The sequence below is a fragment of the Dermacentor albipictus genome, chromosome 7 (genome assembly GCF_038994185.2).
Source record: "Dermacentor albipictus isolate Rhodes 1998 colony chromosome 7, USDA_Dalb.pri_finalv2, whole genome shotgun sequence".
Classification (NCBI taxonomy): Eukaryota; Metazoa; Arthropoda; class Arachnida; order Ixodida; family Ixodidae; genus Dermacentor; species Dermacentor albipictus.
The window spans coordinates 68,992,664-69,008,858 of record NC_091827.1 but is presented as its reverse complement, the minus strand read 5'-3'; the positions used below and the strand labels follow the sequence as shown (position 1 = coordinate 69,008,858).

General features: G+C 49.9%; 1 protein-coding gene across 7 annotated transcripts in view; it reads right to left on the bottom strand.

Annotated features, from left to right (window-relative positions):
- Spred (Sprouty-related protein with EVH-1 domain) overlaps positions 1 to 16,195 on the bottom strand; it is a 213,667-nt gene that overhangs the window by 128,793 nt on the left and 68,679 nt on the right. Inside the window, exons 4-5 of one of the 7 annotated variants that reach the window (XM_070522348.1) lie at positions 7,461 to 7,638; positions 5,357 to 5,515 (exon numbers count right to left, since the gene is read on the bottom strand). The exons of 5 other annotated variants lie outside the window; for them this stretch is intronic. The gene's annotated coding sequence lies outside the window, so the exon portion shown is untranslated. Of the gene's footprint in view, positions 1 to 5,356; positions 5,516 to 7,456; positions 7,639 to 16,195 lie in introns of all 7 variants that reach the window. One more of the 7 variants, XM_070522349.1, reaches the window with a different exon arrangement.

Genomic DNA, 16,195 nt, shown 5'->3' with positions numbered 1-16,195 from the left:
GGCGCAAAAGAGGAGCTCGGCTGCAGTAGTAGACGCCGCATACGTGATTGCATGTCGCTTAATATCCCACACTTGGATAATCATCCTAGACGAGTTCTGCCCTAAATTTCGTTGATTTCTCACCGCTTCGCGTCCTTTCTCATGCACCTAAACCTAAGTACAGTCGCGATCTTTTCGAGCGTGAACACGGGAGCATGTGGCTTCCCGTACTGTCAGCGCAGTTTAGCGGCGGCACCGAGAAGCAGCGCGCACGCGCAGTGCGTCTGGCGTGCGAGAATTCTACCTTCGCGCGCATTGCATCACGCAAGCGCGCGCGTGTCGTCTGCTACGCGCGTACCTCAACAAGGGAGCCGTCGGCTTCAGGAGCGGTTACAATGTTGAACTTTCAATTACGTTCCACACGATGTATGAGTAAACTTCAAAATATATGCCGTTATTTCTCGACGTTCTCACGATCACTGTTGGTTTGTAGCTAGTATATTGCCAGGCATGCGTATTATACTTGTGGCATATATATTCGTTCACGTTACCACATTGGCCAGAGCAGCTCCGGTTTATTCCTGTGAAAGGCTAAGTGCTTCCGCTCGTCCTGGCTCCCTGCTCGGTCGTGATGGAAGTGGAACCGCCCGCACGTCCGTCGGCGATGGCGGCGTCAGCGGCGGCCGCCTCCAGTAAGCGGATTGGTCAGCAGAGCGACAGCGACAGCGAGTACACCTGTGTTCACTCTCTCAGCAGTGAGGACCCTTCGGATGACGACTTCCAGCTTGTGTAGAGCCGCAGAGCGAAGAGAAGAAAGACCAGGACGTCTTCATCGTCAAGCACGCAAACAATAAGACACAGGCGGAGGCCGGACGCCAATACCATCACATATTTGTACCCGTGCTTCCTACCGCCAGCACGAAGCTACTTAACAGGCAATGTGTGTCGATGTCACTGGAAGCCCTGGTGCCAAGCGAAATATCCGACATTCGAGTGAACACCGGAAAAAATCTACTTCCTGTTCATGTCCAGCATGCGGGTGCTATGACCACTCTAGAAGCGTGACGGACCTCGATGGCATTCGGGTGCGCTCTTACATCCCTCTCGGATCTTACGTAGCCGCCGGTGTTATCTACAACGTAGACGTCGCCATCCTTAATAACGACTTGCCGATCCTTATCAAGCCAGCAATCGATGAGGTCATTGTTGATGTTACTCGGCTAGGCAGTTCACGCTGCGTGAACTTCAAGGGTAAATATATACCCTCGCATGCTAAGGTGGAACACTTCAGACATGCAGTGCGGCCTTTCATTCCGAAACCTTTCAATGACGCAAATGCATGAAACTAGAACATGTGAGCAGTGTCTGTGAAAATCAGGCAGCATGCCCAACTGCGCCGAGCCCCACGCTGCCGCTAAAATGTAGCGTGACTATAATGAAGCGTTCGAGTTGCGGGCGGTCACGCGAAGCTTCATCGAAGAATCGCCCACATATTAAGAAGGAAATGACCATCGTGAGAGAGATGGTGAGAGACCATTCATCTCATCGCAAAGCCGCCGATAAAATCAGCAAGCGACGTCCCCGTCGCCGACGCTCCTCAAGGAAAGCTGTTGCCTCTGCGACGCGCCAATTTCTACAACACCACCTCCTCCTCTGCTGCCCAGGCCAGGCACTGTGGGAAGGACCACGAAGAACAAGGCCACTGAGAAGACCACATCTGCCGAATCTTGGACGACCCTACCAAAACGACAGCGCTCACCAACAGAGTCAAAGCACACTTTTGGTGGACAACTCCCGGCGTCTACTGTTGGCGGTTTGCGCGACCAATACAGACAGGTGGCTGTAATGCTGCAATCGCTGATTAATACAATACGCATGATAATGAACAAGCTGGAAAGTCTCCGCTTGATATATCACCATATCGTCCGATTACGCTTTCGAACTGCGTCAGCAAAGCGATGGAAAGAATGATTCTTGCTCGCTTGGAATGGTACCTAGAGCGACCCAACATCTATCCTGAGGCCATGGCAGGATTTCATCGAGGACGCTCGTCTGTCGACTACGTCATTGACACCATAACCTGGGTCTAAGAACAAAAAATTCCCAAGAGCCTATCAGTGGCACTTTTTCTAGATATCAAAGGAGCATACGACAACGTCGCTCATGAGGCCATACTGAACTAACTTCAGGCTGTGGGCGTTGGTCGCCGTGTGTATCAATGGATTCGGGACTATTTGACTGATCGAGAGGTACTTTTTGTTGCATATCGAAGGTGGCCCAACTTCAGAACATTACTTCTGCCATGGTGTGCCACAGAGTGGAGTGTTGAGCCCCATATTGTTCAACCTCGTCATGGTAGCACTATCGCAGTACTTACCGCGGATAGTTCATGTCTCAATATACGCCGACAACATTTCCATCTGGGCATCTGCGGTGACTCGCCCTCAGGTACGGGCTAGGCTTCAGCGTGCGGCAACCGTGGCGCCGTCTTATTTCCGAGAACAAGGCCTCAGTGTGTCTACCGTTCCAGCTAAGGAGGTTACGGTTAAATTCAAATTGTCACATATGACTGCATTTATGTCGGCAGAACTTGCAGCTCTCCATGCCGCTTTGACGTACGTCACCGAAGAGCTGACAGAGAAATAGGTTGTATTTTGTGACTCTAAGGCAGCTCTTCACACCATTAAGTCTGCATTACATCACAGAACTTACGAGCAGATGATATCCGACATTAGAGAAGCATACCATCATGCTCTGGAAACAGGGCGCAACATTATCTTTCAATGGATTCCTGCTTATTGTGGCATCGTCGGCAAAAACTTTGCTGGTAGGGCTGCCCGGTCTGCCCACGAAGACACCCATACGCGTCCAATACCTTTGGCGAGGTCGGACGCTGCCAGGGAACTTCGCCTGCTCCCCCCCCCCCCCTCCCAGTGTAGGATAGCAAACCGGGTGCTCGTCTAGTTGACCTTCCTGCCTTTCCTGTCTTTGCTTTGTATCTCTCTCTCTCTGAAGGGATATTCTCTGCACTCCATCGGTGCCCTGGTGCAGAGGCCGTTAAAGACTGCCACAAGGATTATACAAGCATTGAGCAAGGAAAGCCAGATTTTTGTCGCACCACATAGACGTCGATCAAGCGCTACGACGGATGAAGCGGACGCACTTGTGATAGCTGCAGTCGTGCAGAGCCCATTTCAGTCTGCGACGGAACTACGGCAGGTGCTGGATGCAGACGCTTCTGTTGTTAGCATGCGGCGTCGCCCCAGGAGTGTTATTCCGCAAAGTTCTCCGGTTGCTCAAAAGCCCGTCCTCGCTACTTCGAACAAGGCTTCACGACGGCAATTTGCCGAAGCGCACGCCTCGTGGACTTCCGATGACTGGAGTTGAACACTCTTCTCGGGCGAGTGAACACGTCAAACACGTCAAACCCAACACGTCAAAACACGTCAAAACCAACACGTGCGAGTGCGGCGAGCAAGAAGGACATAGTGACAACTTTTTTTCTGAACGGGCTGTATTTTGTTTGAAGGACTGAATTTAAAATGACTTCTGCGCATTTACGAGCCGGCCAATGTGCAGGAAGTCACTGCGAGCGTACGCACCTGTGTGGACATGTGGGCCGCTGTGTCAATGCAATGCTCTCGGTCCTTTCGACCGCATGGAGGGCGCTCTTAATTCGCAGAGCTGCTGTAGCAAAATATTGGACGACGTGCTTCTCTCTTAAAGGGGCAAGATATAGTCCGGCGTAACGCGCGCGCGCGGCCACGCGCGTCGCGGTTAAGCGACGTCGGTGAAAAACGCGCACTCTACAGTTCGGCGTCACGGCGTAGCCGGCGTGCCCAGGCGCGCTTGGCGAACTCAACGCCGCCGGCGCGGAGATAGAGCGTGTTCTATTTCACGCGGCTGACGCTAGACCAGAATGCACTGCGCGCTGTAGCGGCAGCGAGCAGAAGGCAGAATGGCGGCCTGCGATGCGCGTCCTGACACTGCGCCTGTGGTTTTTTCAACATCCGTGTGTGATGACAGCGCGAGTGAGGACGCCTGCTTGAAGCGATTAGCAACCATCCATGTGTATACGATGTGAAACGCATGGACCACCGCGACACAGAGCGGAAGAACCACGCGTAGGAAGCTATACGAAAGCAATGTGGTCTCGCCACAGGTAAGCTGCATTTCGCAGCTCCTGTACTAGCTGGTGGTAGTCGCCGAGTTGAGGGCGCTTGTCGAATAGCTTTCGCATGTACATACATGGTCCGCTTCCGTTTTTGACGTAGCCGAAGTACTAGCAATATGAGTGCGATGTTCTGGCTGTCAGGCATGGCGGCCGCATTTCGGTGGGGGCGAAATGCGAAAAACACCCGTGTGCTTAGATTTAGGTACACGTTAAAGAAGCCCAGGTCAGAAAGAAAGTGGTTTTCGCACGTAAAACCTTATGTTTTTTTTTTCTGGCTGTCAGGACAAGTTAACGCCATCCCGCAAAAGTTTTCATTTTAGCGCACAAACAGCGCGCGGAACGAGAAGCGCGCGCGCTACCCGAACGACGCGCATGCGCCATGTAAACAGCTGTTCGCCGCGGCGAAGTTGCGCTCCCGGACGCACAGATGGCGCCAGCCTCGAGCTGCGCGCGCACGCTGAACTCTAGAGGAAGCAAATTTCTTGCACCCCTGGCGTCGCTAGCGCAGCGTATCCGACTTCGCCTGCCCCGGCCTGGCGCGCCGAGAACGCCGGACTATATCTTGGCCTTTACACCCACACCGATTTCCCAAACGCTGATTTCGTGCTCCCAAATGACCTTGCGCGGGTGCACACTTCGAAGGTTGAGAAGGAGCACCTGGAAACTCGTAGGGTCCATCTGCTGCCCTGACCGACCAAAGGTGCTGACATGAACACCTGCAAAACTGCATGGGGGTGCATAAAAGCAGCTATGTTGCGACACTATATTTATTCGGCGAATGTTGAGAGCCTAGGGAAGTTGGTTTCCACGAGTTGGAGCACTTTAGAGCGAATTATAACTGAGTGCCTGACGTGTACTCTTCACTACCGCCTAGAATGACAGCATTGGTTGCTGCAAAAGGGGATCATATTAAGGAAAACAAAAAACAGCGAATTCCAGTTTACAGTTGCTACTTCTCTAAGGTCGGACTTTTGTGTTTCTTAGCCTGTTTTCTGCATTGTGTGACTAAAAGAACCAGGGCGAATAGAACAAACAAGAAAGCTAAGTAACGATTTCCAAGTAACTAGGGTAACGCTAAGCACGAGGAACGCACCGTTTGAACTGGAAGCATGCCAATTTTGTTCTGTCATAATGCAGTCACCAACAAGGACAAAAATAAAAAAAACATCTTTCAGACTACAAGCGAGCGCTCCGATGACGTACGACTGATGTCCCAGCTGGAGCCACGACCGATGCCACAGCCGATGCCACAGCCGGTGCCACAGCCGGTGCCACAGCCGGAGCCACAGCCGGCGCCACAGCCGGAGCCACAGTCACATCAAATGATACAGCGCACCGCGGTAGAGTCCACAGCGCCGGCTCCTGATAAAGTGCCCGAAGAAAACCAGCAAGTGGTTGTGATGCTTCGGTCGTTCATAAATACCCTTCGTGAACTTTTTAGCAATTTGCATACTCCGTCAGCGCGAGGTGCAGTGAAAGTATTGGATGATCTTAATCCAGTGCTTGCAACTCTCGAGTAAGCCGCATAGCTCACCCGCAGCCTCCTATTCGCGCAACGACCACTGGCCATTTGGTCGTCCCAGATGTGACCGACGCAGATCACCACCTATGGGACTCCACTTTGGTGTCACGGTGCTTCACTGCACACGGTCACCACATTGTTGCTCTTTTATTCTTTCTATTCCCCCTTCACCTCACCCCAAGTTTAGGGTAGCAAACCGGACGCTCGTCTGGCTGACCTTTCTGCCGTTTCCTCTCCGCTGTCTCTCTCTCTGTCGCTCTCCGATGACGTGATGAGCACGAAAGGCAGCTACTCTCGCCGCGCATGCGCACAGATATTCTGAGGTGCCGCTTAAGTGCGCTGACATTGCGGAAAGCTACCTGCTCTCGTGTTCACGCTCAAAAACATCACACCAGAAAGCACGCTTGGGGGACAAATGCTGCCTTTACTGAGAAGCTGGAAATACCGGTCTGGCTGATCATCTGGCATACTGCTCCGAGCGCCGCCGTGATGATTTTGGGGCCTTAACGGAACATAGCGAATAGACTTATTGCGTGCACTGTCTATGGGTGTGTGTGCTGATCGCGTGTTTGTGTGACTGCGTATTTCACGATTACACAGGGAACCTCGCTACATTTTTGTCGCTGAGATCACTCCGCCGCATCTCTTTAAAGCGTACCAGAAAACGTAGCGTGCACCTTGGGGAATCTAATACAACACACAGCCACAGCACACGGAAGTGTATAGTTACTGAAAGGTTGCAGGCAGAATGTTCGTATTGTATCACAATCTAGCAGTGTCCACGGCACTAAACGCGCAACGAAGGAGGTAATAAGCTACGATTAGGAAACAGAGCTCCTGTCTATAAGCTTACAAAAGACCGGAGAGCAACACCGAGTGAATTCTACATCACCCGCTATTGCCTTTCCATGCAGTCGTAAGTTCGAAGATACAAATTTGTTTCCACTTTCAGTCAAAAAAGAAACAAAGCAAAAAAAAAAGGAAATCTACTCGCACCCCCCCTCCCTCCCCACAACTAGTTAATGTCACGATGGATGCACTTAAAGGCGGTTGAAACTGACGTTGAAGCTATCTATTGAAACGTTGCTCGTACCCAACCTTTTGATTTAGGAAGCCACGCTTAATCAATCCCTCAAATCACGGTACCTGCATACGGATGCCCGTAGGACACAGGCCGCGGTAAACCACGGAGAACAAAGAAGCGTGTTCAAGACTATATTTCAGAGTTTATAAGAAAAGAATTATTAAGTAATGTGGAGCTACAGAAAGGCTAAAAATAAATAAAGAAAACGAGTGCTGTACTCTAGTTAAATCCGCTATTTTGACATGCATGGTGCACGCTTGTACTTCAACCTCCGCGCGTGCTCTAGTTCGGAGTGGCTGCGTACGTCGGTATACCGGAATCAAAATTACGAGCTCGCAAAGCTTGTCTTTATCGGCACTGTAGCAGCGAGTGGGAGCGAGCCGTCACCGACATGGCTATTATATCCTACTGTCATCGGCACCTCGACGCTTCAAGTGGACTGTCAGCGTTGGCACCTATCGAGATTTCGGCATGATGTAGGGCTACATTTGCACGTACAATGCTAACTGCTGTCTCCTACTATAATACAAGGCATCCCTTGTCGAACAAAGATCAGGAAAAAACAAGAATGCAAATCCAAGCGCACGTATCGGAATCTATGCGACGCGAAGCTTTTGTGAAGCGGTTAATTAAATGCTACACAATGGATAATTTTCTTTTTGCATTGTATTTTTTTACGTATGGAGATTCCGCATACTTGCCAGGCACGAAGGCTAGATGTGGAGGACTTCGCCACGTGACCCGGCCACGTGACCGCCGATTACAATGCCTCCGAGATCAGCATACTCTGCTGCGACGCCGTCTCCAGAGTCCAGTCCACCCCACTGTCTCCGGGATCGGGCCCACTCGGCGAGAAATCGACCAAGCTGACGCGCCAAACTCCGGGAAAGAAGGCATAGAAAACTTTCCTGTTATATACGCCTCACCCCTCCTATTTCGACTCCCCATTATTAGGCCTTCGAGCCATCCCTTAATAAATACATCTTCTCATCATCATCATATAGGATTTATGCGCTTGGTGGCGTACTTGTTGAAGTGAGTCAATTTAGGTATCGTTTCATTTTTTGTTTGTTTCACTGTATAATTCCGCAGAAAACGGGGATGTCCACCGGCACATCTCCAGGGTCAGTAGCACCGATGGAGTTACATGTATACGGTGATTCGTTATATCGGTGCTAGTCCTGTGTGCGAGCTAATCGCCGCGACAGCAGCATCGGTAGCCGCCGCGGTCACCTAATTCCGGCAGGGTTTTCAAGTAACGCTTCGTTTTGCGAAAGCCACGCATTTATTCAATATTTAATTTTAAGGTTCTTTTTTTTTACGTGCCGAAATGGCGCTCTCGTCGTGAGGCGTGTCTTAGGGAATAGGCTCAGTTTTTTTTTTAATTTTGACCACCTTGGGTTCTTTCACGTGTACCCGACGCACGGTACATCATCATCATCATAACGATCATAATAAGAATAATAATAATCATCATCATATTCTCACGGTACACGAGCGTTTAAAGCAACGCGAGGAGGAAAGCCTTTTGCTTTCGTCACGGCAGTGCAGCTGGTGTCTCAGCCGCGACCCGATGCGCATCCGGCGGTCTGTCGTGTTAACCCGTGCTCTTATCAGTGCCCGTCGAAAACGCGGAGCGGCAGAGTGCAGCTGGGCTCCCACTAGTGGCGGAGGGTTAACGGCTCACTCTGTGGCAGCCACGCCACGTGATCCGCACCAGTGCTGCTTTGCGGACGCGTTGCCGCCGTCTGCACGGCGCCCATTGGCTGGTTGCGAGAGGTCACGGTCTGTGACGCTCGTCTGCACCGACTAGCCCGCAGACAGGCGAGGGTGCGTCTGGTGTTCTATAACACCAAGGAATATTATAAAGAAATCTTTATTTCTGGCCGTGAGCAGAAAATTCGTGCCGAAAAATACAAATGAAATGCTATTTGGGCAGAGAAAAATGAATCATTATGCTGATTTGATAATTAGTAATTCATTCGTGATTTATCGCGCTATGGCATCTAAAAAAAAAGCTGTATATTGCGTGTTTTGCGTTAGGTTTCCCAATGTTTATCTACGTTCTGCGCTGAGCTTGCTCTCATAATCTTAATTTTAAGCGACACATTTCATTCAGGGGCCGCCGCGAAAGCCCATCAACTGCTCCTCCCGCACAAAACACTAAAGCTGGGGCGTTACATATAAAGGTGCTCACGATAACGCAGCTCACCGAGCCATTCTTAGACGTCTCGTTGGGCGGCGGTTCAGGTGGCCGTGTCAGCTTTCGGTGGACGCACAGATATTTGAAGGAACTGTCTGTTGCAAACACAGGATGTTGCCACGTCTTTGAATGAAAAACAGTTAACTGTAGATCCATGCAAGCGCTGTCTAAATCTACGGCGACTTGAGACAGTGCGTGGAACTTCAGGACAGCGGGCCAACCAGGATTAAGTTTTTGCGTTTGTTCTGCATAACTTCTCCTCACAATTAAAAGGGGATTTTTTCCATTTGTGAAGCCTGATATGCCATTTACGATTTTACTTTACAAATTGCGCGCCGTTGATATCAAGTCTAGTGAATGAATTTATTTGTTGGAAGCAACACCTCCGATTTTTCGCTCTAGAATGGCGCCATTTGTAGTGGCGCTTGGAATTCAGCGAGACAGCCCCGACTTTTGATTAAGTGTTTCGTGTCCAGGCATGACCCAGTCGGGACGACCAAATATTCCCACTCTTGCTTTTTTTTTTCTCTCTGCTGGATAACAACATGATTTCCTCTCTATAATGCCTGACAGCTCGTTTGCACATTGTACTTTGTTGAGTGTGTTCTGTTTGCATTGTCATAAACAAATAACGATTCAATTTTTGTCTTGGTTCTAGCTCTGTTGTAGGCCATAACCATTTGCACTATCCCTATCCATATGGGTCGCTGTGCTCGTCAGACAACTAAATCGCTACTCGACAGGAAAGATTTTTTCCCCCGCACATTGCCGCATGTACAGATGACTGGCTTCTCGCATTGCCAGGGTCGGTCTGCGACAGCTGGCCCCCTTCCTCTTCCTCACTCCTCACTCCCCCCCTCTCCTCCCAACCTCGTCCACTCGAGAATTGGTAACCTTAGTTGGTGCTGCCAGGCAGCCTACCAAATTGGTATATGACGGCATAAAGACCTGAATCAAAACTGAGAGTCAAGGAAAAGAAGCAAGTAAAAGGAAAGAGAAGATAGCAGAGAGAGAGAGAGACATGGGATGGGAAAGGTAGAGAGGTTAACCGGATAAGATGGGTATAGAGTAAGAGAAGGCGACTATTTCCATACGTGTGCTATAGAGCGACAGGGGAAGCGTGGTTGAAAATCTCTGTTTGAAATAATGAATCGCCTCTACCTGACGCTCCACGGCTACCTCTGCCCACTCTGCAACGTACCCGACACCCTGCAACACTTGCTCCTGGAATGCCCGTGGCAGGAAGGCAGCGAAATGCAACCGGACAAACGAGCACAAGAAGCAGACGGAGACCACCTATTCGAAACGTGGGAGACCAAGCTCGCCCTCGGGGACCTGGAAGACCAGGGTTCCTGGACTAAGTAGCCTTCCCACCTTAGGGTGATACCGGGCCTCGCTCGGGACACTGTTTCGAGTAATAAACGTTTATTTCTCCCTCCCCCCCTCTCTCTCTCTCCGAAGTGGTTGCCGCTTTATGCGCCCGCCACTTCCCCTCCTTCCCCTCGCACACAACTGACGTCTGCACGGCTGCCTGACTGCCTTCTGCCAACGTTGCTGCGTACGTGGGATGAAATTGAGGCCTTTGCGGTTACGATCACACACGGCTCGCTAAAAAGGTGCAGGTGTCGGAAACGGGAACGTCTATGCGAGGTTTTGTTTTACGTTGCTGTATAACGTTGCGGCGCCTGTTTTCCGCGCATGATTTGTGTCATGTTCTTTTTTTTTGTTTTTGTTTTTGCGGCAACCGGTTCTGGCGGCACATGCATTTTGCAGCACAAGCGTATCCAATTGCGACTTTAATGCGCAGCTGTCACTACGCTCCGTTTGACTCTGATGCAGACACGTGCTCGACTTCCATATACGCCATGCCCTGTCGCCGTAAGATAGATGGAAACACTAAAAAAAAAAAAACGCGGCAGACTAACCAAAAAGGAGCAAATAAATCACCGTGTAGTTCAGTTTGTTAGTGTTTGCTCTTTCCTTATTTATAGGGGTGCCCGTTCAGCGCGGTTAAAGCACATATTTCGTCTCTTTGTCTCACGCGCTGCTATTACGCATGTTACATTGTGCATTACGGCTTTATACCCCATTTCGCATCTGTGACCCCGTGGATCTCGGGTTCACGAGGGATAGTAAAAGAGCTGAGGGCCGCGTGGAGCTAAAGTTACGTACGCGTGGGTAGTCTGCAGGTACATGTGCTATCGTGCGCATGGCTTGCTCGGTGGCTTTGTATAGTATCAAGCTCAGAGAGAGAGAAAAAAAAATATTCCGTTGTCCTCATTCTCGACACGGCCGACATGTGTTCTCGTGTTGACAAAGTGAATGCATTATTGCAGCACGTTACGTACTGTTCTTTCCGTCGTCCCTAATACTGGGGAGTTCGTAGTATCGTTCTGCGTGTATGGCTGTATGCTTCATATATCGCATACCTTGAAACACGTGGCGGAGCATGATATGTTGGCGCCTCCAAACATCCGGATGAACGATCTACGTTGGAACGGCCTGTATATTTAAGGTGTCTCAGCACAATTAACTCTTCGCACAACGCTTAATATAGCTTCCCTGCATGGCGCGAAATCCTTCCCCGTCAAGTACGTCTAGTCCGTACTTGACTCAAAAATTGAGCAGATTAAAAAAACTCCCTTGCCTCAGTGCTCATTTATTGCTGCAGGCCACGGGCTCTCTGAGAGAGCTCTGCCGGGACATTCATTGTGGCATCGTTGGTAATCACCTCACTGATGACGCTGCCCGACGTGCCCAGGCCGGCTCACCGACACTCCTTAAACCTTTATCGAGAGTCGACGCTGCAAGAGAGCTTCGTAGTCTCGCTCGTACCATCACGTTAAGTTACTGGCATACACCACAGAATTCTAAGTGTCGTTTATACAGCCTCGACCCATCACTGAAACTTAAATTACCAGCGAATATTCCACGATGTGACGCAACACTGCTGTGTCGGCTGTGGGTAGGAGTAGCATTCACCAACTCCTACAGCCATCGTATTAGAATGGCGGATTCACCAATGTGCGCTAAGTGCAAGTGTGAAGAGACCCTCAGTCATCTTCTGTGCCACTGTTCTCGCTTCGATAATCAGCGTGAGACCCTCCAGTGTGCCTTGAATAGACTGGATGACAGGCCATTTACGGAAGCGAAGATCTTGGGAGCCTGGCCTCACAGTTCATTAGCGCAGAAAGCAGTTCGAGCGCTTTTTCACTACCTGAGGGCAGCAGACTTGAGTGCCCGACTATAGACATCCTACACCAAAGTTCTCTCTCTCTCTATCTTTTTCACTCCCCATTCCCCTTCCCACGTGTAGGGTAGCAAACTAGACTCAGTGTGGTTAACCTACCTGCATTTCCTTCTTCCCTTCTCTCTCTCTCTGCAGCCTTCTAAGATAGAGCTTCCTGTTTGCAATGCTCATGACATCGTCTTCGTCAGTAAGGTTTAGGTAGGGCCTCCGAGACACATACACACACCGGCGCCGTCGGTCTCAGAGTTCATCGAGGTGTACGAAACCTCTCGCAAAGCGCCCTAGCTCCGTCGCATGCGCAATAGGGGAGTGTTTATACGATTCAAGTTCTGAACTGCTCATTGCAGCAGGGGGCATGGGTTTCGATGCCCAGTGCCGGTGCTGGGAACGTCTTGCCTTCTCTGGGCGTACGGAGAGAGTGAGGCCGAGGACGAGAAATTGGCCTGACCACAGCACGATAACGACGACGGGGACTTTATGCACTTTTTATGCACTTTGCTGTTTTTAGTATGACCGGGTGGCTTTTGTCCACGTCTTTTTTTATCACAAGTGTTATATGTAATATTGACGTTGCTCTTTTGACTTGATCGCGCAGATCAGCGGGTATCATATGCGCTGTAGGCGTGCTCTGTTCACTAGATCGCGCAGTTCTGTGGGTATTTAAGTGAGTAGTTCTTCAAAAATAAAACCAGTTGTTAGAAAGCGCTCGTCCTTGTGTTGCCCCTATTCTTCGTCCCTGTTTGTCTGCGCACAAAAAGTATAAATATGAAAGCAAACCTAAGTTCGAGCGTTTAGGCTACGGCCGCGGGGGAAATTAGGCGCAGCGTCGTCGTGTCTTCTGGCACGTGGTACCCTCCTTCTGCAGAGATCTGCAGCCCTAGAGAACATGCGGGCTGTTTTACCAACGCCCGTCCACGTGGAGGCTGCAACTGATCAGGTGCCGTGGCGACAAGCCACGCAGTGCGGGCAACGTGCACGTCGTGACCCCGCGAGCCTAAAACATGCGAGCATGCTGCGCAATAGCGTCTTTCTTTCTTTCTTTCTTTCTTTCTTTCTTTCTTTCTTTCTTTCTTTCTTTCTTTCTTGCTTTCTTTCTTTCTTTCTTTCTTTCTTTCTTTCTTTCTTTCTTTCTTTCTTTCTTTCTTTTGTTTTATATTTTACAGCCATCTGTGGCTGGGAATCGAGTCAGCGATTTCGTTCTCGGAAACGGAGCGCCATGCCACTCTGCCGCGGTGGAGAGGGCCGTCGATTACTGACACTGCAGAACATTTCAGCCGGAATTTCCTCATCGCGTCAGCCACCTTGATTGAGGGTTTTTTTGCGGAGCTTTCGTTACACCATGCTGCAACTTCGCTGCTGTTGTAACAAAGGGAACTGAGCAGGCTAAGTATAGCGTCTAAGCGTGGAGTCAGTGTAAGCGTATATGTATTTCTGAGCATGGGGTGAGCCCGTACTCCGTGTACAAGATAGGACTCGCGGCCTCGCCGTTACGTTTGACCTGTAATCACTCACGGAATTCACGCTGATGTTGAACGCTATTTGTCGGAGTGTCTCGGCCTCGCTATACGGAACCCGAATCTCTGGTTCCCATCGTCGAGGCGCTTCACGCGATTTTCCGCGCGGAGACGAGACATTCGGGAGGGAGGCGTCCCGAGTCAGGCCTATCGAGTCAGACTTATCGTGCGATCGGTGTCGTTTGGGGGGCTCATTTCACGGTGTTCGTGTCACGAGGGGTGGACAGGCCGCTCCGGCATCGTACGTGCTATGGTTCGCATTCTCCTGGTTTGCGTTATCTTCCGCCTCGCTGAGCGCGTCGTCTCTCTCGCCCCCCCCCCCTCCCCCCTTCTCTCGCTGTGCCTCTGAATGAACGCGCACTGAAAGTAATACCTGTAGATTTCGGGATTCTTGAACGTTCACCAGGGAGGTGCTCGGATGGAACGACTGTCGGCATGTTTCGCGAGGCTATATACGTACCTGCTGCCAAAAACATCTCTTTCCTCCTGCTCGTTCTCCTTTTTCGTCTTTTTTTTTTAATGAACAAGCTGAAACTGTGGAAGTCCTCCAATATCGTGGGCTACGAAGATATGTTTGTTACGTTCTCCGGCAACCTGGTAACGTTCAAGATTTAAACCCGCTCAAATGAAGCTATTGCTTCACATCTCTCCTGAGGAATCGGGTGTCACTCAGTGGCCACTGCGGTTCGTGTCAGCCTGGGTCACTATGGTATAACCAGTGGCGAGTTTAGGGCGGGCATACTGTAATGGAAAAGCTTGCGTCCCTTTATTCGCAAGGACTCATGGCTTCAAATGCACGAGTTTGAAAAAAAGAAATGCCGACATCACATTAATTTATGAGGAGGCAGACGTTAAAGAGTTGTAGAGCTATATAGGACCATTAGATTGCTTTCGGTATTGCGCAAAACGTCGATGACGATGATGGCGAGTATTTCATACCCACCGCGTAGCAGTAGGATCAATCAAACTCAAATAAATATTGTGATATTTATGTTGTTATTACAGATGTTCGTTCTCCGCACCTGGAATGCCAAGATCCCGCGTCGCAATATTTTCACGCAAAGGAACAAAACAGAAGTGCATAGTTTAAGCCACTGTTTTCGTATAATTCCATTCCCCGAACAGATTTTGAAAGCCCCTTGCCGGGTTTCAGAATTTGAGCTCCGGTTACCTGCGTAGATGGGGATCCCGACAAAATGGCTGCTATTCCTGGCCTCGACTTACACAATGACCTTTGCTGCGGGGATGCGGCGTGATGCTCGAGAATGGATGTGTGTTTACCGCGTGCTTTAACTGCGCGTCGAAATTTTCTGCATAAGGATGAAGCTGAGTGTTGTTCTGTGGGAGAAGAGAACGAGTGAGTGGGCGACAGAATTGCTTGAGCGGGCCACCGCAAATGATTGATTGATTGGACTGAATAAGTGGGCCATGTCGAAGTTACAAGGGCGTTCTAAATGTGGTTAAGCTGACCCTCCGTGACGTCGTAAAGCTGCTGCTTGAAAAGGTCACTGAACGCAAACATTTTGTCACGCTATATTGAAAGGTTAGACTTCTGTAATTTCTAATTCGCCTTTCATGAGCGATGACAGAGCCTCCGCAAGCGAGAAACCTATAACAATAAAAAATCGGAGTTGCACCACCTGCTGTGGACTATGGTACCTCTCCTTTGACGTCAGCACTGGTTGATTCACAGAGAGTGCCCTAGAAAGAGGCTAGGGGGAGATTACGTCAACTCGTCTGTATTGGAACGGGTGGTTCAAATTGTATAGCAGCAACGGGACTGTCGGTGGTAGTTTACCACGCAACAAAGTGTCCTGGCACACAAAAAACGATGATAGATTTCTAGACGAATACTCTATCGATATAATTAGACTTAACATTGTCCTTAAGTGTCCTTCTAAGCTCAGTGCCGCTGACAGGGTTAACAGAATGACTACGAATAAAATATAAGCACTGCTGAAACATCTTGCTGCTTCTGCCGCGTTGCAAGTTTCTGCCATACATTTTGTTTGTTCACCCGAGTCAGGTTATTTTCAGCGCTAGCTCTACAGGCTCATCACTTCGAATCTGAATGCATCCGTCCGTACGCAGGACCGGATAATCATCATCATCTTCCTTTTCATGCGTCGTCATGACAAAAATTACAGGCCACGCAAATTATTGCATAGAGGGCGAGTTGGAATGTTGCGGTAGCTTCGTCACAGGCCGCCAGTGATTGCCACGTTATAAAAAAAATGTCTCACTTATGATCAAAACGCGAAGCTCTTTGTTAGCGATAGCAATGTACTCTACAGCTACGTCAAGTAGGGTCCGTAGTTTTATCAGCCGTACAAAATGCCGTGAACATTCGCTTACTTATTAACGCGAAAGCGTTATATGCAACATGAAGCGGAAAATCCGGCTAGCGTCCGGCGTTAACATCCGATGGTACCATACCCACGTGACCAAGTGATGACGTCACGTTCGTGG